Genomic DNA, 22,898 nt, shown 5'->3' on the forward strand with positions numbered 1-22,898 from the left:
TATTAAAATTGACTTATTTTGAAATATATACCAATCATGGTCAGAGTTTCATAACAGAAACAGCATATCAAAAAGCACAAAAACATATTCAATCTTGCAATTTCTTCCCTTTTCAACATTTGTCAGTGGAAGCACACGGGACTGCTTGTGTAGGACTCGGCTCCAGAGAGTGCCATGTTCTGTTGCTGCTTACTTAAGGTAAGCAGCACAATATTTAACAAATAAAGCTACCAGAACGTGGCTGAAGATCAGGAAGAAGCATGCTTTCTGCACACAGCAATGTATAGCAGGGATTTACCCAGACCCTTTTTCCATTAAGAATTACCACTGAATGTAGTCACAAAACCCCCACCTTTCCTGGTTGTGAAAGGAGTGAAAACTGTCTCTCTCACGGGTCTCACCAACACCTTACAAGTCAGATGTCGGACCTAATTCTGACCTTATTTACACTCTCATCACTGCTCATTTCAGCAGCCTGACTTACTCCAGTTTCAAGCAAGACTAGTCTCAGGCACTTTATTTTTAAGAGATTGTTTCCATCCTTCCTTTTTCTTGTTTTTGACAGCATTGCCTAATGCTGTGGTTTCCCTCAGAAGTGTTTTTGTAACTGGTTCCTGCTGAATCGGCAGCCTCTCATACTGATTGTAGCCACACCAGCTAGATCAGGTTCATTCTGTTCATTGCAATCACCTATGACTCTTAAACCATACAGAGAAACCCTGTGATTCAAAAAAATAAGAGATCAAAATGTCAAGGGATCTTGAAAATTAGGGGGAGTTGAAAGAGGAGGGTATCCACACTCAGAAAACCCCCCAACAGTAAATAAAAAATAAAACCAGCTCAGGTTTGTGTGAGTGTATGGATTTGACCATACAAAGGCTTTAAAATCCCTTTGTAGGAGTGCTGACTGAGGGATGCTGGCATCTGCAATGGCAGGCACTGTTCCTAGATACTTCCAGGTGCCTCCCTGAGTCTGTATAGGCTTATATTGAAATCTGGGCCTTCACAAAGACTGTCCCTTCCCTCTAGTAAGGTAATGGCACAATTACCCTGGTGAAAACGGTACCGAGGCACTTTGAGAATTTGTCCTGCAAGCACGACTCTCCACTGAACAAGGCTTTGCTTTCAGATCCCTTCTCTTTTTGAGCACAAATGCATAGTCTTAAACTTGCAGCCTTCATGAAACATTGCAATCACCTGCACAACACAGGCCAGATGCTGTATGAGAATGTCCTTAGCTTGGGTTGAACGAGGACATTTTAAAATATTCACATTCTGCTCTCAGTGTTTTCAGTGTTAAACGGCTCCTGTAATCAGTTCTCATTGTCTCCCTTTTGGAAACCTGCATTTTGTATCACCTGAGCTTGTCTAATTCAGATTCCAGTTACTGAATTTAATTTTTATTTATTTCTAGATTGAAGATTCTTTTACCAATGCGGATACATAAAATAATCCTCTAGATTTCTGTTAGGTAAACTATAGTAACAATAATTTATCATAAGAATCATATGATACAAAAGCATGGAGGAGCTTTCCCCAAAGACAGAAGTCTACTGAACATTTGTACCATTTTTTATAATTATACCTAATTTTATTATATCCAGATAGCACAGTAAAACCACGCACTGAGGTTATTTTTTTCTTGGCATTTTAAAAATAAAAACTTCAAACTGTTCTTACAGTTCCTAGTTTATAGTCATCAACAGAAATCTATCCTTTCTTCGGTTTTATTTCTGTATACAATGCCTTTGTTACATATCTCTACATATCTTTCAGTAATTATTTTCACTTTCTCTCCAAACAACAGCAACAAACCACACCTAAAATCCTACTGCTTCCTTGCCCTGCCCGTGATTTCTTAATATTTAACAAAAGAATTCAAGCAGTCTCAAACTATGAATGTTTCTATTAAAAACAGAAAACCTTTACCTAATTTGCATCTTTATTATTAGCATTACTATTATTATTTATGGGCACCATGTAAGTTTCTAATCTTGATAATATATTTATTTTGGCTACATATTCTAACCAGGTGCTTGATTAGCTGCTTGGTTCTGTTTATAAAAGTCACCTATCACAAGATTTGTCTGCAATAACACTGATCATTTTCTATGAGACCATACATTTTCAAACCATGAATGACACTGAAACAAGTAAACCCACTAAAGTAGAAGTAGACAGCAATCCTCTTCCTTTTCATCCATTCAGACTTTCCTAAATCAGCTACTATATACTATTCTAATTTCCCAGTCATGTAAGTCTTCCCACTAGGGTTCAGTACCAACTTTGGCAAAATTTATTATTAGCAACTAATTGCAATCCTTAATTGTTTATTAGAAATTCAGAATTATTTCTTATCTGTGTATTCAATATTGCATAATAATGGATATATGATACTTAATCACTTTCCCTACTGACAAGTATATTCATTTGAATGTAAACAAAGAATGATCATATAACATGATATTGCTTGTTTCAAGTGTATTTCTATCTAAATCATTTCCCTTGTGTCAATGATATCCCTCTATACTTTTAAAGTCAATATAGTCCTGATCCCTTCTTGACTGGGAATTCCCAAACCAAGCAAACAAATAAATAACCCCAAAATACAACCAAGAAAGGCCAGCACTGAGGTTGAAAGCCAACTTAAAAAAATCTGCACTAATTACTTAACCTAAGTTCTTACCATTCAGAAACTCATTCTGATGCTTCATGGCCAAAATTCAGATCTCTTTTAGTATTCTGTTTCTACATAATTTGTCTCATAGAACTCAAGATGAACGCCAAAACAATTGTATGCAGATTTGAAGCTTTTTATCCAAAACAATTAACATCATTTTTCCAAACAATCACACAGTCATAGGAGTGTTAGTTGAGAAGAAACCCTGGGGGTCAGTTAGTCCAACCTTCCACTCAGGCAAGGACTGCTGTTAGCACTAGAACAACCGTGTCTTTCTATAGCTGACTCTTGAAAACCTGCACAGATTCCACAACACGTCTGGGTAACCTGTTGCAGTTGTGTAGCCATATTCAGAACATCATTGTCCACGATAAAATAACTAAGGATTCAGAACAACATATTTCAAAGATCCATAAATGTCAGAGATTTTCAAGTGGTCTTGAAATCCAAATATCCACCTTCTTTAGATATGGATGGGTAAATCTGACGGTTACAGCTATCACAAAAATTTGGTCCATGTCAGCCTACAATATTAATTTCTCTCACTGTCCATATAACCTTTTCAGATAACTTCAGATGCATGTAACTTCCAATTCATCAGCTGGGAGGAAAAAAGGTATTGCTGATGCCACAAGAACAAAGGTATCAGTGCACAGCATTGCGCTGCACAGTAATAAGCTGAACTTTCAAGGAATTTGAAGTCCATTGGTTAACTATTCCAAAACTCCTGAAGCAGATTTACTTTCGCACCCTTCCTAATATCCTGTGCCTGTCAATACCTGTCACCCATCTTTTTCTGGATGAATATGTCTCAATCAGTACAACGGAGACAAATTAAATGCCTGTGGATATACACATGCATTAAATAGGTATGCATGCTCAGAATCACTAAGGGATGAGAGAATTGGCCAATCAGGATGAAGCACAGAAATAGAAATCTTACATGAAGGGTTGATGTCATTGTTACAGTGATATTCCAGGGGGAGAGGCTCTAAAATTCTACCTGAACACTTTAGAAGGCAGTCTCTCAGAGAACATATGTATGTGTGTATACATGTATGTGTTTGTGTGTGCTCATATGGCCCTTTGTCTCCATTGTAGCTACAGAAATAAAGTAATTTTCTTTTAGCTCAGCCATACTAACCTTGCTGTCACTGCAGTAGGATTCCTATCAGGAATTAAACAATGTAGTTTTAAGTCAGATCTGGTATCATTACTGTAGATGACAGTAGTTATAGTGAAAACACAGACTGAAATAACTTCCCAGCAGGTGTGTACTCAACACTGCCCACAGACTGACCAACTGCAACCTTTTTGGCACCTCTCTTTGAAATGGTAAGGAAGGATAGGTTATTATCCCCAGATAAGCATGGTGTAGACATCACAGCCTAGAATTAATGGTTACAAGCGAGAATTAAATTAGTAGCAGTCCAACTTTTATGACACAGAGGTCAATACTGTGTCAGGCAACTAAGGAAACCATGGGCCTAAACTCGTTTTGCATAGAGCAGTGGAAAAGTACAGCTTCCCTCTACTGAGCAGGAGCTACCTGAAGATGATAGACAAGGCACAAAACACAGCACAGCAATCAAAGATGGCCAGTCGAAATGCTGGCACTTGCAAAAGGTCACCACAGCACCCGCAGAACATGGAAGCTGTTAAATTCAGGCAGTCTCCAAAGAGAGGTTTTCAAGTTCAAAACCTCAAACTTAGTTATATTAAGTCAGTGGAAATCCATGGCAGAAAGGTAGAGTGAGCTGAAAGGAGCACAGGGGCTTTGTGGAAAGAGGAAGAAGTGGCTTGGAATTGGACATGGCTGTGTGAAATCAGTTTAGTGTCTGGGAAGTATCAGGTCGCTTTGGAGTGGGACTGGAATAAGAACTAAGGATTGAAGAACTCCAAGAGAGACTGAGGTTGCCATAGGCCAGCCTCCTGACCTAGCAGAACACCCTAAATAGATTTCAGACTGGAAATATGTTCAGGACTGGTATGAATACACCTACCCCACTTCCCACATTAGATCATCTACTTAATGTCCCGTTCAGCATAACTTCTACTAAGCAGTAGAGTCTGCAGTTTTCAAATATACAAGTACAGGTTTTACTACACAAACTGTTTCCAGTTACATTTAGACTATCTGGCGAAAAGGTGCCACTGAACTATTTGTTATGGGTATTCAAATTCACTTACGGCTCTTTTTAAAGAACCTGCTCCCTTCTCCAAAACCCTTGGTGGAAAAAAAACATCCTGATCTGTGCCACTCCTAACCTGTTAGATGTTCAGAACCGAACCTGTTCCTTATGTTTATTCCTTGACCACTCCACTCATTTTGCCTTCCTGGGTTCATCCAAGGTTTTGAAACTTCAAATGCAATCATTTAATGAGACTTCTTATACAGTAAAATGCTCCATGGTCATAAGTTGAATAAGGCCAGTGCCAGCTATTGCCCTGCAAAAAGATGTATGTGCAGATGGGGTCACATGGCAGGGAAAATGGTTAACGTTGAGAAGGTATCAGCTAATTCTTGGCTCTGTCCTTTGGAAGAAAATAGGTTTAGTAAATGCATCATCATGTAGTTTTAGAAATTACTTCACTTCCATACTTCCTTCACCTTGTAAGTCAGTGTTCCCACCTTTCCTGGCTCAAAAGATTGCAGACTTTCTTAATTTTACACAAGGAAGAGTACAGCTCACAAGGAAGAGTACAGCTCACAAGGAAGAGTACAGCTCACAAGGAAGAGTACAGCTCACAAGGAAGAGTACAGCTTCACAGTAAAATCAGATTAAAATCTGCAAAACGCAGGAAACTTGTAACAGTTAATTTTAAGGTTATATCCCACTATCAAGTTACAGAATTATGATGATCATTAATGCAGCTATGGCTGCAAAACCCCAATGTGTTTACCACTGAAATAGCTCTGTGAAAAGGCATTATGCCTTCTTCAAGAAGTCATACAAAACCCCTGAAGTTCTACTGCAACAATTCTGTTTATTTTTACAAAACGTCCACTGTTTTATAACTTTTACCTGAGAGACCACAGAGATAATACTTTTTTTCAGGCTAAATGAATTAATCTTTGCTGGACAGATTTCATAGCTATACAGTGGATATAGATTATGTGTGAAGGGGGTGAACTGAAATCTAATTAAGATTTCATTTTAAGTCTAGCTGCTGCAATTATGACTTCTGAATAAAAGTGGTTGTTATTTAGCAGGGTAGCCTAAGCAATGCACATAATTATTATAATTATTATGTACCTAATGATATTTAATAGGAGTCAGCATTGTAAATAAATGCTGTAGACTGTTCAGCAGGGTGGCCTGCACTTTGTAGAAAACTAAATAACAAAGGTTAATAAATATGTTTGCAGATGATTGTTTTACAGGAACCCTGGGCAGCACTATCTGTTGGAGATTAGCTACATTAGGACTCAACAGACCAGAAAACATCCAGAATAATAGTCTTGGTACTAGCTTATAGATGCAGTGTAATAAAATAGCTAAACCAAATTCCTTCTTTCCTCAATACCCAATTCTCCTCAAGTATAAGCTATACTGTTATTTTTTTTAAAAGATCACATAGTGGACAAAATTCAACTACTTTATTTATTGAATTCTATAAGTCAAAGTACATAAAATCAACCACACAATCAGTTCTTCTGTTCCAAGCTCCTATTTAATTCTCAGAATTTAAGAATACAAAACGGATACTGCTGTTTGAAGTGTGGATTACAATAGCTGCAGATGCTGCCTAACCCCTATTTGCACTGTATTAGCAGAAGAATTGTATTTATGTAATGAAGACAACGTCCACTGCTGATATAGATGAGACATTATAGATTTAAAATTGCATGTGTTTGCAAAGAGCATTTCGGAACCTTCAATTTCCAAAGTCCATTGTGTTTTCAATTATCTTCCCACCCAGGCAAACTAGGGAGAGACTAATCAAGCATAATGTCCTCACATACTTCCCACTATGCCTTCCTTAGAGAGGTCAAAGGGCACTGTCAGATCACCATTGCAGCTTGCTCTGCCATGGGAAACACTGGTATGATTTACAGTTTATAGTCTCCATCACTAAATGTAGCCATTAGTAACAGTATGACTAGCTACAAAATAATTAAGCATTTTGTTTTCCCACATGGCTTTTGAGATAATTTTAGCATTTTAAAATTATTTTGGTAGCAGTCAGTTAGGTTCCAGAAAACAAAAGATACCAGCCTGTGGTAAATATTCCAGTAATGTATTTAAGGCTCATGCATTGATTTGAGTGTAAGTGTTTGTTTTTGAATAACACACATAATAGAGGCTGCAAATGAGGGGAAAGGGTGTGTATCTCTAACATGTTAGTAGATGGCTTATTAACTGATTGCTGTCCTAAAATATAGGGGCATAATCCAGACAGCCACCTAACTGCCTCCTGAATTGGAGGTTTGTAGGTCATCACATAAAAGCTATCCCCAGGGGAACCTTCCATCAGAGATGAGAACTGGCCACTCACTCATCTCTGTGTTGAGACTGCTCATGTTAAACTATCATTGCTGTGAGAATGAGCACATTGTTACCCTTCTCTATCACATACAACAGGCACCGGCGTTATTAGGTCATCTGCGGAGGAGAAAATTTATCTAAGACTCTGCAAATTACTTCATTTTGTACACCCACAAGAACGAGACCTCTAGGACAGTTGAACAGAAGGATAAAGGTAAAAATCATTCCTATTGATATATGTGCCGTTTCCTCTGTTCACTGTTAGTGGAAGGCAGAGCAGCTTAGAAGTTCTATCCTACTGTATAGTTATCATATACAAGCCATACATGCATAACTAGAAACAGTACATTACAACATGTGCCTCAGAATACTGTCCTTTAAATATGTGAAGCATATACCAATACCAATAATGAAACATTGCCTTTAACCTAAGTTGGGTTTATCAGAAGCTACTAAAGGTGCAGCTGTCAGTGAAAGTAATTGGTCAGCTGAACATTATTTTACAATATTAAAAAAGGTAGCAATGCTTTTGGAACAAACAAGAGGGTTCCCTTCTGGTTCAGCTTTCAATACAGGAATAATGTGAAATTATGAAGTTGATTCAGTGCAGAAGAAGCATAATTTTTTAATCACAATATTTTTTAAGCCACAAATGGAATTCATTTTAACAATTCATGAATTAAAGATATGCTTTGAAATTGAGTCCAGCTTCCTAAAAGCATATATAATATATCTATACAGCAAACTTAGGCACTAATGTAAACCAAGTTCTATTTACATTTTGATTGCTACCTCATATCTATCAATTAATATACTGTACTCATAAAACACAACCTTCAACACCCAGCTGACGTGAAGAACTTCCATACACATTTCAGGCTTGGTCTCTACAGGCTACTTTGTTGGCAATGCTATGTGTGAAGTTAAGTACTGTACTTGTGTTTTTATCTATCTAAAATTTATTAATCTAATATTCTATCAACCAGTTTTTCTTGGGTGAATTCCATGACTTAAAAATTACAGCCTAACAGAGCATTAAAGAAACAAAAAGCAGTTTGTTGCATACATGTTACCAGAGTTCTAACAAATTGCATTTGAAGTCACAAACCCCATTTTATCACTTATATCAGTAATAATTTCAATTCAGAAAACTAACAATTTTCTCATTTAAAAAAACAAAACAAAACAACAAAAAAGGCTCTCCTTAACTTTCCATTGGCTGTAACAGGAGTTTTTGGTATTGGTATGCACAGCCAGGAAGTTGAATCTACCTGTTAGACTCTGACAACAGGAATACATGGGAGGTCAATGGGCTTAAAGAGGGATCCTTTACTCAGTGACTAAAACAGTGTAAAGAAGAGGCCAAAATCCACTTCTTTTTACATACATATGATTTCAATAGTATTATGCAGGTGAACAAGGAAAGCTGAACAGGTGTAATGTGCTTGTTTATATATGACTAACCTGAAAAACAAGTCAAAATATGCCCAAAATTATAAATTTCAGTAGACAGATAGCAAGTTGAATATTCAGATGGAAAAACAGGATTCAAAGTATCACTAAAAATTGCAAATCTCATCCCTGTTTATAAATACAAAATACACGTGCAAGCTATGAACGCTGTGGAACTAAACCCACTCCTCTCTCTGTCTCTCACCCACTTAAGTCGGCACTTTCAGTAATCTCGATCCAGTTTATTGATTACCCTAGCTGCTAGGAAGGAGGTTGTTGCTTATACTGAAAGAAACAATTCAGCATGTTGGGGACGGGCCTTTCAGAATAGGCTCGGTTCTTCAAACTTCTTTAAAGCAAGAAAGCAAGAAAGATTATTTATTTAAAGCAGGTTGAGTGTTTGTGTTTTGTTCTGTGTTCAAATCCCTTGATAGCCACCATGTGTCTTTCCCCTGAAGCTGGTGCTGTGAATACAAACGGTTTGTTAGTCATGGCTGCACTGGGCTATTTAAGCAGATCAGAGGCTACGCGGAGCAACATCAGCGTGAAGTGAGGAATAGAAACTGTTTTGCTTTGAGAAAGAATGATGCCGTAAGGAACTTAGCATGCTAAAACAGAGCTGGGGCATGCATGTAGGCAGTACAGCTGGCAGAGTTAGCTATCACTTGTATGCAAATAGGTTGATGAAAAGCTTTGTGCCATCGCATTGGGTCAATGCCCACCAGGGTGGATTTCATGGCACTGGCCACTGAGCTCTTGAAAGATCAGGTTGCAGCGTCTCAATTGAAAAGATCTCTTGCAGAGATCTTTGCTAGTTCATTTCAAAATCTGGTTCCAGTAGTATCAGTTATACTGGATGAGACTGCAAATTTGTTCTGGTAACTAGAGCTTGTTCGTATTTATTGCACCTCCCCACAAAAGCCTCCTCCTCCAGGAGGAAGTCTAGTGCACAGTATTGGAAGCTAAATTTGGGAGCTTTTGCCTCAAAGCTTTCTATACATTTGACAGTTTTCTGTGTAATTGGCACACCTATATATGTGCTACTTAGGCGAATAACCCTCCTAACTCAGGTGCCTCAGGTATGCATTGCGTTGCTCTGGGTAAAGATCACCATTTAATTTAACATGCTAAAATTGAAATACTGCCATTATGCCTACAAAGAGGTGTTTCCATGAGAAGGAAGATTTGTCATTACATGAAGTGTCAAAATTTACAACGTTTAATCTGCCAGAAATCACTTTTCTGCAAATAGACTTCCAAAGTTGACCATAATCTTCTCTTTTTTTATCATTTATTTTCCTTCACTGGAAAGCTTCTACTGAACACAATAAAGAAAATATTGCAATGAGAACAAATCTGATACCAGGAAATTATTTGTTTGTCCTTACTTAGCAGCTCAGCAGAGGGATGAGTGGCAACTTAGGTTAGTTTTATTTTTTGTTAATATTATCTACAGATTATTTTGTTATAAATCTTTTGGTGACTTTCTCCTTAAAAGAGGCCTGCCTAAAACTAACTTCCACTGTTTAAAGGCCAATCTTGACAGCAGTTGGAAGAGATGTGGTTGTTCTTTAAACACTATTCAGCTCACAGCAATATTCTTTTCTATCTTTTCAATGCCCAAACCTTCTTGCTGACTGAGGGCATCTCAAATATATTCAGCTTTTAAGATCCAAGCAGGTAAAGCAGCCAGATCATAAGGAACTTCATATATTGAAGTCTTGAGCATGTGTGTATTCACTCTTCTTACAGAGACCCTGGCCATCTCACTGATTCACTCTGTCATATTTAGAAGCTTCCTCTCCAAACCCAGCAAAGATGCTAAAGAATATGAGGAAATTTCTCCATCTTTGCATTCACTTCTGGTGAATGAAAATGAAATTTAAAACATTTAGAAAAAAACCTGAATAAAAATATAGTGAACATTATGAAACAGTTATCAGCACTAGGCCCTGAGAATGAGTGGCATGGACTGATGATGTATGTTTAGTTTGTCTCTTCAGGATTTTCTCCAGTCATGAAAACATCAAACACCATATTGGAGTAAACCTTTCAAGTATCTTCTCTTGACTCTGCATGGATTGAAAACATAATTGTTTGTTAAATCTCCCTCAGAAGAAATTATTAAATCAGTTTGGATTTGTGTAGATTTATGTATTCAGATAGAATCAGGAAATAAATGGATTTTTATGATAAGCCTATGTTTGGGAGTTTTATTTCAATTTGCTACATAGATATGACCTACATTTTCAAAAAACAGTAATAATTTCCCAAGAAGACTTTGATACTATCTATGCTTGTCAGTTCATTGTAATTGAGAAAAAAATGCTTCTGAAATTTGACAAAAAAAAGTCAAGTTTTGTAGTTAATATACATGTTCATTAAAAAAGCGACACCTTTTTATTTTGGGTATTTGTAATTTAAGATTACATAAAAAAAGTTCACATGTTGCTTCCCCATCAGCACTGAGTTTCTTTACTTTTTGAAACTGTTAGCATGTATAAACTTGAACAGTTTGTTGGTAACTAGCTAAAGGAAAAGGAAAAAACAAGCAGCTTTATTACATAGAATCTTTAGAGAAGAAACCTGCAGGTTCATATGAAGGGCTATTTAAGGGCAAGGAAAATGAGGAGATTACTTTGTACATAGAAGACACATTTTAATCTAGCAGAGCACCACAAAGATGGGTAAAAAATTGTCATATAAAAGCATTTACAGTGTGTATTAGAGGAATAATTTACATTTTTGGTGAACTCAAAACTAAGGCTAATTTGAATGTCAGCTTTTAGACTTGTGACTTCTAAGGTCTGTTTCGGGTTTCCATGATAGCTTTCACTGCATTTCCAACACAGTGGGGAAAAAAATAGCTAAAAATCTTTAGTCTCAGTTTCGGTTACTTTCATCAAGTGAGGTATTACCTTGAAGATTACTCATTGTACTGTTGCATATATAAAAAAATAATCCTGATAGCATACTCAAGCACAGATAAAATCTAGTTAAATATGCTTTTAGCGACTTCCATGCATTAACAAGCCCAACAGAGAGTCTGCTGTGATTGTTTTCATTTACCAGTACAACAGGGGCTTCATCTCCTTCTTCCCTCTTGGAACACTTTGGTTCATTAAGGACGGTTTTAGTTGACATTTATACTCAGGACAGTTCTTTAATAACTTTGAAAGTTAGAATTTAATAGTATATCCCTTCAACTGCATGGGTGTTATATCCAAACAGATCGTGCCCCACCTACATGTTTTTCACATTTAGGTTTGCCCACTATAGGCACCTAAAAAGGGATCAAAGAAAACTTTTCCTGCATGTAAATTTCAAGTATCTTAGAATTTTATAACCATTTAAGCTAGTTCATATGGAGCAACAAGTCCCTTGTATTCTTCCATTTTTGAGGAATGTAAAGATACATTTCCTCCACATCCCATAACTCTGAAATAAAAATATGGCCACCAATTTTGCTTCTCTGAAATTATTCTTCAAGAACAGTTAACAATTTCAGAAACCAACCAACCAAACTAAAATCTGCACCTCTACTTTTTATGATCTCCACTGTTAATTAGAATGTAGCAGTACTATTGATGAGGGGCTTTCTTGTGCAAATCACCTAGCCTCCTTTTTTTGTTTTTTTCAGTGAATGATTAATCCCATCTGAAAATAAAACATCTGAAATGTTCTCTGGAGAGGAATTCTTTTTCTCTCCATTGACTATTGAGTAGGAAGAGACTAGATGATGAGCGTAGACTGCTCAACTTACTTAAAACTGAAGTTGGGTAGGATGGATTATTAGTACATAGTCAAGGAAGCAGAGCAATCCAGTGACAGTTACCCATGAGAATGGTCAACCTAGACTGAAAATCTAGACTACAAGGTGGTCTGTGGTAGGAAGGGCAAAGTAAGGAGGACTTCTAAATACCTTCTAAAGGGAACTCAGAAGATAATCCTTTTTATAAGCTCTGAGTAGAGCTTATGGTGCATGGAATGCCTCAAATGAAAAAGCAGTGAGCATGGTGGACTAAACACCATATTCAGCAGATCAGCTGGGCAGACAACGGAATCTTGCTCCTGCTGGGGATATGTGCTTGTTGACTGCATAGTGAAACTTTCTACTCATCCTCAGTGAGTAATTACCATAGTATTTTTACTTGAAGTACCGGGCTCATAGCACTGAACTAAAAGAAATGAAAGGCTAAATTAACCACTGCTCAAAGTCAGTTAAGAAGGGGTTCTCATCATCAGTATATTCCATAGTTATTGCAATCAGCTATCAAAGAACACATTATTTCTATAGTACTACAGTGGGATGAGTGGCAACCTAGGTTATCTGCATCACTGTGCCTCTCATGTGGTGCATTAGATCAGAAATTCATACAAGAGAACTATCTATACATCACATACATTATCATCATAATTGTCCGTAAAACTGAGTTCTCATTGTTCAGTTTAGCATAATAATAGCAATCTTGGAATCAATCCAGATTAGGTACAGTCAATTTATAAACAGCATCCAATTAAACTCCTTGGAACATGTTACCTATCAGTTTCTGAAGAATAGGTTAAAATATTTTTTCTTAATTCTTTGATGAACTGAAATTGTAGAGTTTATATACAAAGCTTTAATGATATCCCTTGTAACAACAGTAACCGCTAGGCCTAAAATCTTGCAAGAAATTAACCGCCCTATTGAAATTAGCATTTTGGTTTGGATGTATACCAAAGTGCATCAGATCTCATGTGTTCAGGTAAGGTTAAGCAATACTCAGAAAAGAAGCCTTTTCCAGAAACTGGTGCAGATGACGTGGTACGTTGAGTTTCTCCTTCAAGTTTTGAACAGAAGGATTGTCCCTATGTAGTATGAGGATATTTTTCTGCTGAAGTGAATGCATTCAGATAAGATATAACATTAGGGGTTTGAATTTCTGTAGCCACTACTGGCCCAGTTGATAACAGTCTATTTATCAAGCTGTTAACCCTAGTGTCCTAATCAAATACAAGATTCAGATAATTGCATTCTATTTGACTAAATTATTTCCGTTGTGGTTTAAACTGGAGTATCAAGTAGCTGTGTGATACTGAGATTCAGGGAGGATATAGAAAAAGTCACCATTCCTGAAAGAGGATAGCCTAAACCTTTCTACTGGATTTGTATAGAAGTTGGACACTGACCTACTTTAGCACCAAACTCTGTGTACCTTTAAAGAACAAACTGTAAACTTTTAGAGTGAAGTACCCTCAGTGAAGATAAACTCAAGGGATGTTTCTCTGCCCTTTCTTATAAGGGAGCTTTTAGTTCAGATGCTTGGCTGAAGTCAGTCTGAACAGATTTCATCACATAATTCTTTGTCTGACAGAAACAAAGTGGGCCTCAAATTATCTGAACACACATAATGCTGGGAAATGCAGTTAATCATAAGCAAGAGGAAGATACCGTGAGAATTACTGGTTAAAATACTGACAACATATTGCTGATGCACAGAAGGTACAGATGTGGACAGAGATGAAAGTTTATGTTTAGTTTAGCATTCCACTCGTGTTAGCCTGAGCCTTATCATGCCGCTTCTGATCAACACAGCATTTAGCAAAGGTCTTGGAAGGAAAAGGAGCTACAAAGATGAATGGAGGTATGGGGGTCTGGCAAGTAAAAGAAAACTAAAGTATCAGGTGACAATTTTCCTAGTTTAGTTTATTAATAACTTCTATCAAAACAGCACATGCAGAAATTTAAGGGGACAATATATTTTACTGTTAAAAGAGGGTCTTTTTTCTTGGGCAAAAGTTACAGTTATTACTTCCACACAGAATCACAGGAAAAGTTACTGCTAAATAATTTGCATACAAGATTGCAAAACCGCATACCTGTGTCTAGTTGGAAAGCTAAATTGTTATTTGGGCAAATGTTTGCTGTGGTTGCACAAGTTGGTGAAGTGAATGTGAGGTATTTGACATAACCTATGTGTTTCAGAGTAGATCAAAGTGGTAGAGTGAATTGTATAAGGAAGGAGGTGGGGGAGAAAAAAAAAGAAAAAAAAAAAAGAGTGATTTAAGCAAAGAATTTGGTTCTGAGCACACAGGAAATTAACCATTAATGCTGAAGAATCAAACCCGCCCGTCTCCAATCATGGTATGCTCACAGAGATGAAAAAAATCTCAGTACACTACTAAAAAGCTTGCATAATGTCTAATGCACAGATGACTGATGAAGTTTCCCTATGTACCAGATCAAGAGACCAGTCATCAACTCTTCTAAGCAAAACCTTCAGAAAGCACCTTCTTTAACAGAATTCCAAGATCACTACCAGTCCTTTTCATAGAATTTCCAGTCTTCCTGCTATTTTAATCTCCAGATTAGATCTTTAGAATTATCCTTCACTGACATACTACAACTTCAGACATGCCAGAGACATGTGGTACTCACCAAAATTGCCTTTCTTAAAGAGTCAGGATTTGGAAAGAAGTGATTGTGGTAGGCATAGGCAGAAATAAGGAACAGATATAGAACAACTACAGCATCTTGAATGTTACTGCCAAGCCATGCAAAGAAGAAGCCATTCTTATTTCCCAGACTAATTACTGTGAGGTCCCATCATCTGTTACCAGTCCTGGCACAGGCTGCTATACAAAGGTTATGATGTAGATATAAGCATGCTTAGTCATAGTATTAGTGATGACGGTATGAAAAAAAAAGGGACCACAAGCCATCAGCAGTGGCAGTCTGGGCAACAGGCACCTATTTGTTTCTTGCAACAATTTGTCAAATTCAAAGTCTCCCGTTTCTTTTTTGCTCACATCAGAAAATTCTTAACGAATAACCAAAAAAAAAAAGCTATCATACAGAATTAAATAGTTTTGTTCCCTTGGAGCCTCATTGCCAGTATCTCCCAAAGACTACCACATAAAACATCTACATCTGATGTTTGATTACAATAACAGCAGACGAGAGAGGTGAAGAGAACTTATGGCTCTGGTAAGGTTTCATGCTTTATGCTTTTCTCCATGTCCCGAGGACTCTGATGTAACAGCAAGTGCTCAAGAGGACGAGTGCAGGATTATTTCACCTTTATCCCTAGAGAAGGAGGTGTTGTTCAGCATGTTCCCTCACTCGGCAAAATGCAGTTTGGGTCAGAGGGGTACCATTGCTGACTTTTTATTTATAACCTCAGTTTGTTTCCTAGTGCTGCACAGCAATTGTTAGCCTCTGAAAACTCCCAATAATCATCTGATCAAGGTTCATGAGGGGTCTTGATTTGTTCCAAAGAAATATGCAATAGGAAAAGGAAAAGACAAAACCCAGAAGTGTAACATTTTATTACGTGCAGTTCCTCACCAAAGGCAGATTGCAGTTTTCGTTAAGTCAACTAGATGGACAGAAGCACAGTTTGATGAGCGCTTAAACTGCCCTCTATTCAAATAGATTTAGCACACAGATGGCTGGAACACTGTGTATGAAATACTTTTCAAACTAGCATCCACAGACAGTTGCAACCTCTGGTGTGAGTTATTTCACTTGCAGGAAGAGAAGACAGCTTCGCTGTCTGTAGAGATGTAGATGGAATTAAGAAACACAAAATAGACAGTTTTCAACATGCAGAAAGTACGGGCACATACACAAGTGCATGCAAGTTCCTGAATCTATTAATATGGTCCCCTCCCTCCTACATTGCCAGGGCAACTATATTGTCCACCTGCACACCATGTGGCTCTGGCTCTTTAGGGAACAGTGGGCCATGCTTCTCTCCTATGACTTCATTTCATTGTCACACACTTACATAGCAACAACACGTGACAGATGATAGACTGAGATCAAGACAGAGGAGGAAGATAACATCAGAGTTTGCCTATTCATACAGCTGCTGACCACCTTTCATTTTTCCCAGTTTGCCCCTTCATCAGTAAAGCATGTATAGTAAGCAATACAGTCTGCAACTCCCACTGCCTGCTACAAAACTAGTAACTTACAAAATACAAAACCTGTGCTTCAGAGTACTGACAATCAGGGCAAATCCAAGCAACCATTTGAGTATGCCTTCAGCTTTTACTTCCCAGTGTTTTACTGGGGTTTTTTTGTTGGTGTTTTTTTTTTTTTTTTCTTACTGCGGCACAACCTTTTGGCTTTCTCTCTCCCCATGCTCCCCCTCACTCAACTGAGAAAATTCACAAGTTTGAATTTAATCCCACAAATAATTGCAGCTGGGGTTTTTTTGACTAGGCAATACTCTCAGGGGGAAAAAAAAATCATTTGATCTTTTCAATTTTAAATAATGTTTTGTTTAAAACCTTAGTTATGTTCAATTATAATTAAAAAGCCCGATTATTAAATAATTCAACTAAGTGAAACCAATGATTCACAGGCAGGTTAAACCACAGATCTGATAAGGTTGATTACTCTGATGTATTGCTGTGGTATAGAAACACTTGCGGTAACTCTAAATGAGCTGCCAACTCTAGACTGGAGGTGCGTATTCAGAAACATTAGCTCAGGCACTAGAAAGCTCCTCAAAGTGAATATAACAGAAATGCACTATCATCTCACTACCCTGCTTTTGACTGCAGAGGTGGGTTATTCCACATTAACTCAGAGATCATCACGCTTTGCAGTGCAGCACACCCTTAGATGCTTTGCTGAAGACTGTTCTTAAAGTCCTAAGACCTCAAAACCTGTCATTCACAAGGGAATATGAGCTTTTCAATTTACATATATTTTTTAAAGTCAGCTTTCTCTTCGAGTGTTACCCACTATTTTAGGCCTCACTCTATACTTTTGATTTGTATGCTTTTATTGATGTAGTATTTTACATCTTGAGCACTTATTAGGATACAAAATGGTACCTGCAGACTAAGACACTCACTACAACAACGTTTTGATTTGCTAAATATCAAACTTGATACTGTTACCTTTTCTACTCTCATACCCAAAGAAAAAAAATTCATGAGGATGTTTATACAGTCAGAAAGAAGAACTAGACAGTAGGCTTGATTTGTTCCACTTCAAACTTATGAAATACCATTATCTTAAAAATTGTGTTACTTTCCATTTCTCCTAGGACAAGACAGGTGACGGTAAGGAATTATCTGTGTATTTTTTTGCACTTTACCCTTCCTGCCCTTTCTTTTCTCTCTTTCGTTCAATCCCTCCTCCTCACCAGTTTCCCACATACATGAATCACAGGAAAACAAACAAAGAAAAGAACAAAACCTGTCATTGATATTGTGAACACAGAACTCAAATCTGAAGGATCAGAGCATATAAATCACCGTAATTCTATTACTGCAGTCAGATTTTGCAGATATTAAGTCCCTATTAAAAAGACTATAAAACTGGGCTATTTTATGCCCTTTTTTTTTTTTTAATCTGGCAGAAGTTTTTCAGATGGGTATTAGTGTCAGTCTTATGAATGCAATACACAGGGAACCACATTAAGAAATGAAATCCAAATAGGATTTTTAAGAAAAGCTTTGTTAAATGTACAGCATTTGCCTGAATATGGAGAATTCACATATGATTTATTTAGTAGCAAAGAAAGAAGTAGCTTTGTTAAAAACCAAGATCAATTAATCACACTTATGAGCAAAATAGGGATAGTCCGACAGTACCCTGTGCAGATTTATCTCATTTTATAATATAAAAAATACAATAATACTGACAGTTAAGCCAATATGATGCTACATTTATGCTGTACTGAAAAAGTTTTCTAACAATTAAAAAGAAGAGGAGAAAAGGAAATCATGCTAAAGAAACCTCTTCTGTTTTTGACTTTGAAAGTTTGCTGTTGAATTTTTTTGGTTATGTTTAAATCAGGTCTGTAACTAAACCCTACTGTAACTTCTCAAAGCTCAGAATGCTTTGGTTAACTTGACAGCAAATCTTTGTGTTCTGCTGCCTAGAACACCAATATCTTCAGAAATACTCTAGAAACAAATACCCAGATGAAACTTCAGCAGATTGCAATCCTATATTTTCTTATGTGTTTTTTCTCTGTGTTCAAATGCTGTCCAAGAATTTTTTGCTACTCTCCTATAAGGAATTTTGATTAACTTCCATTAAGCAACTAATTCCTCAGATGGTATATTTCTGAGTGGTTCCATTGATGTATGCCAATTACACCAGCTGACAAACAGCCACTGCATTACAAAAAAAAAAAAAAATCCATATTTTTAATGACTCCCTTGCTGTCCTCCATGTATGTGTGTATGTCATGACATACAGCTTTCTACCATCTGCACCTCTTCCTTTATATATATATATATGCATTTTGCATTATAAATTGCTTGGCTGTGAGGTATCTTGACATTTGACATAACAGCAGGGCTGGCGGGGGGAGCATAAGTGCTGATCATTAGATTATTGCTGAAGTATTCTCTCCTTTCCTCCCCTCCTCCCTGTGTTCCCTGGAGACACAGGTGTTAATAAAACCAAACAAAATGAAAATGGGTAAATTATTGCAAGCTATGAACACCTACATTGTGCCATGCCTCACTAGTTTCCAATACCACCTCATTCTTGAGACAACCAAAGAAAAAGATGCAATTTCATCCTGTAGACTGGGTGGTATGAGGACAGGACAAAAGAGACAAGATATTGCAATCCAGAGGTCAGTGACCCCCTCCCTTGTATAATTATAGCATTTCATTTATATCCTACCAATCTGTCTTTGGATGGCTGATAGTAAATTAGTAGCTAGAAAAGAGCAATTTTTTAAAATTCCTTAATAACTAGTAACTGAGTTCTAAAGTTGGACCATCATATAAGGAGACGAGCACAGGTACTAGCTTGTAATTTACTTTCTAAAAATAATTAAAAAAATACTCAAAGAGTCAGGTCAGATCTAGAGACCCAGATCTGTGTCTCACTGCTGTACTTCAGGAATCCTGAAAGCAGATTTAATCCTTACTCTAAGCACACAGATTTTGAAGAGCTTCAAGTGTCTGAACCGTTCCCGCATGCAATATGCACCCAGCTGAATCTTCCATAATGGATACAATTTATACCTTTTTAAAATGTAAGCAGTACATTTTTGTGATGCATTCTTCATTTCCCATGATAAAGCACATACTAAACTGTGCTCCTTCATTGCATTCTCCCAAGAAGGTTTTATGCAGTAACAAAAACCATGTAGGAACATTAATGTTGAACTTTTTTGCTAATATTCCTAGATTTGATGCTTGCATTTGGTCCCTCTCTAGGTACTGGGGTGAAGCTTGGTCTATTGAACCATGTAGGGTCTTAATACTTCTTTATGGTCAGAACTGAATTAAAAAAAATAAAAATAGATCAACCATAATAAGGCAATAGTTCTAGTCTTGGCTTATCACATATAACACTTGAGAACTTAAATGATGTGGCCCACCTTTAGTAATGAGTGGAAGCCGACATTTTAATAGTCTGCTAGCCATTGTTATTGGAGCAGTGTCGCAGAGCTCTTTGCATTATCATCTATTGAACAACCAGATAAGCACGATAGGAAAAAAATCTAGACCTGTAGAACTGATCAAAGAATCACTCAATCTATATCCATCCAGTATATCGTGCAATGCCAATGACTTACCAGGCTCCCTCTCTCCATCACAGCAATGTTTCACACTTTGATGCAAGATACTAAAATGCTATATATTATACAATTTTATAAGAAAGCAGAAGGGAAATAATTACCTCTAAAGGGCCGGTGGGACAGAATAAATCAAGTGTTGTCCGTTTAGAATACTGCGAACTTAACTATTAAGGCCAGGTACTTCAGAGAGCTCCAATCCCTCCAATAGCTGGCAGCCAACCACAGGTCACACTCATATTCCATTTACATTCTAAATATTGACTGGAACTTTGAATGCAAGACTACAGCTTCTTAGAAAAAATCTGATAACTTTCCACTTGCGAAGCTGTCTATTTATATTTATTTCAACCAGAGCACAGTAATTAATATTTATGAGGATGAGCGAAAGAAGCATGCTCATAGCAAAAGGGGATTATGAAAACACAGGAATGTGTGAAGATGCCGATAGAACTGAATGAATGGCACCCAAGACATACATGCAGCAGGCACGTGGAAGTGAGAAAAGGACAGGACAACAATATATATGTAGCTCCCTATACATACAGGCACAAAAATACATTTTTTTGTGCTTTGTTCCACATGCAGTCCAGGAGAAGTCTTGGTACTTGTACCAAATACATTTACCACCACTTATTTAATGGGTTTATTTGACTGTTACAGACACTAGCATCTGAGACATCTCTGATTTCAGGCTAATCAAAGTAACAGTGGCTGGCACACGTTAACTTCTTCAGTGGTAAGTATGAGATCTGTTATGGGTTTTAAATGTGCACATGTTGCATATTTCTGGATTTATATCTTACATGAATATGACTAATAAAAAGTGGACAGAAGAAGAGAGCTCCGGAAAGAGCTTGTCAACAGTATTTTCAGGTGAAAAAAAATGAAAAATAGGTGGTTTTGATCTGCAGAATGTGAAGTGTACGAAGTACAACAATTAAAACAGAAGGGTAGATACTTTGAACTCATTAAAATTTCTTTTGAAGATGAAAGTCATTAGATTTCAATGAGAACTTGGAGCAGAAGCTCACACTGACATGAGAATATTTAACCTGTAGTCTACAGTGCTTCAAGCAATTGATAGTATGATAAATAATTACTTGGCTGTAGTAACCACACAGAAGGAAAAAAAGGATTACTCTAATCAAATACAGTCAGTGTGGTGTTGCCTGTCTCTGTGCTCCACATTTCATTCTGAATTGTTCAGAAGTTTGCAGTTATAAAAACGGAAATCCTGAGTTCTTAAAGAGGAAATTGTAAAGGATTTCTTTTCCTGTCACCTCCAAGAAAACTTTGATAATATTCAGGGTCAGTTCTTCAGCTGGCATGATCAGCATAGCTGTGTTGAAGCGGGTGGAGCATTGCCAATTTATAACAGCTGAACGTCTGGTCTTACTACAGGGACAACTCTATTTTAGAACTTTTTCCTCCATGTCCCTACATCTTTTTTTTTTTTTCTCTTTTAAAATAAGAACATTAATAGCCAAATATAGTATTTGTTGTCAGAAATACCTGTTCTCTTCTTCTTCAAGGTACAAGACTCTTACTTTCATGTTAGTGAGTTGCACTGATGATTAATTCTTACTCATATTTCAGTATCACCACAAAGCATAAGCCAGGACTGTACAGTGCTTTACCATACAGGTATTTTTTACACCATATATTGTAGATAAAGGGGAGCTCGCCCCACTCAGTGCTCAGAGCTGAAAAAAGCCAAATAATGATGTTAAGGCCTAAAGCACAGATAATAGACCCTCCTGAAAAGACAGAGCAAGCTTGTGTTAGATGGCAATATGCACTGTAAACTGCTTTACAGTTCGCTCACTGTAAAAAAATGAGAGGGGTCAGAAAAGGGAAGACACTTGCACAAGTAAAGGCTCCAAGCCATAAGCCAAGGGCAAAACCAGGATTTTTACAGGCTATCCCACTGGATGTACAGTGCCCATGCAGTCAGGCGTGAAACCACAGCATGTCCTTCCTCACAAGAGAAGGTGGCATTTACATAGTAAGCGATACATAAAGACAGTGGAAAAAAAACCCCTCAAAGCATTTCCTATTCAATCTCTTTGCACTTTCCAAAACACTCAGATCCTGAATATACAGTGCTCAGCAATGTTCTACCAAGCCTTCTTTGCACCCTGGGCAGCATAATGCCTGCATAAAATACCCCTATAGAAGAAGAACCTGACTTCTTTTTAGCATATGGGTACATATAGCCATACATACATATTAGCATATAGGCGGAGGTTTAATTTCATTAAGAACACGCAACACAAATTCCATACCTTTCTAATCCTAGGCAGCATTTCCTTTACCCCAGAATTCTTTCTTTTAACAAAAAGATAAAACCTTTTATGTTTTAATCTGAAGATTGAGGATGCACATGGTGCCAGCAAGCAGTGGCCTCAGCAGCCCACTCTGTCGTGCAAGGTCTGTGGGGCAGGTGGGTCCAGCCCCCCTCACTCACCACCAGCTGATCTCTCCTCAGGCACATCTCTTAATGTCCCCACAGCTCTTGAGCCCTGAGCTGCATGCAGTCAGCACCATTTTCTTTCTGACCTGACTCAAAAATGGCACCTCCTTCAAGTCAAATTCCTGCTGTGTTACTTCACAGCTCTCCCTCATTAAGGTAACGAGGGTGTTGCCAGGGGCACAGCTCCCTGGCTCTCTTTACTACTTTCCTGCAAGTACTGTTAGGAAATCCATTCCACCATAGTTGTGTAA

The 22,898-nt window shown here is 37.5% G+C and overlaps 1 long non-coding RNA gene across 1 annotated transcript in view; it reads right to left on the bottom strand.

Annotated features, from left to right (window-relative positions):
* LOC141929918 (uncharacterized) overlaps positions 1–22,484 on the bottom strand; it is a 75,150-nt gene extending 52,666 nt beyond the window's left edge. Inside the window, exon 1 of the long non-coding RNA XR_012625150.1 lies at positions 22,460–22,484. This is a non-coding gene — a long non-coding RNA (uncharacterized LOC141929918). The remainder of the gene's footprint in view (positions 1–22,459) is intronic.
* Between the last annotated feature and the right edge of the window lie 414 nt (positions 22,485–22,898).

The sequence above is a fragment of the Strix aluco genome, chromosome 14 (assembly GCF_031877795.1).
Source record: "Strix aluco isolate bStrAlu1 chromosome 14, bStrAlu1.hap1, whole genome shotgun sequence".
NCBI lineage: Eukaryota > Metazoa > Chordata > Aves > Strigiformes > Strigidae > Strix > Strix aluco.